The sequence below is a fragment of the Pygoscelis adeliae genome, unplaced genomic scaffold (assembly GCF_000699105.1).
Source record: "Pygoscelis adeliae isolate BGI_AS28 unplaced genomic scaffold, ASM69910v1 Scaffold442, whole genome shotgun sequence".
NCBI classification, from domain to species: domain Eukaryota; kingdom Metazoa; phylum Chordata; class Aves; order Sphenisciformes; family Spheniscidae; genus Pygoscelis; species Pygoscelis adeliae.
Window position 1 is genome coordinate 822,108 of NW_008824191.1, and position 487 is coordinate 822,594.

Genomic DNA, 487 nt, shown 5'->3' on the forward strand with positions numbered 1-487 from the left:
CGTGAAGGCCCGGCCGGGTGAGGGGGGGGGGGGGGAGGGGGGTGGGGGGGGGGGGGGGGGGATGCAGGGAAGAAGAGGGGGCAGGTCAGTGCCCCCTCTGACCCCCTGCCCTCTCTCTCAGCAGAGGCTCAGATCCTGTAGGGAGCCCTGGGCGATCCCCGCTCCCTGCACCCGCTTGCCCACGTGTGGGACTTGATGCCACTGCTGGCCCCCAAGGACCCCACGCCTCCCATGGCCATGGACATTGCCGGAGCCCCCAGCATCCTGGGCGTGCAGGATAGACCCTAAGGAGAGAGGCTCTGCTCCCAGGAGCTTTGGAGCAGGCCAGGAGCCGGTTGGAGGCCAGGAGCCGGTTGGAGGACCTCGGACTCAGGGCAACGGGCCGGCCCCACCGCCGGGCGCTGCTGAACACATGGGGATGAGATGCTGAGCCAGCCCTACTTCACTGCCTAGTGTCGAGGGAGCCGTGGGTGCAGGCTCCCAGGGG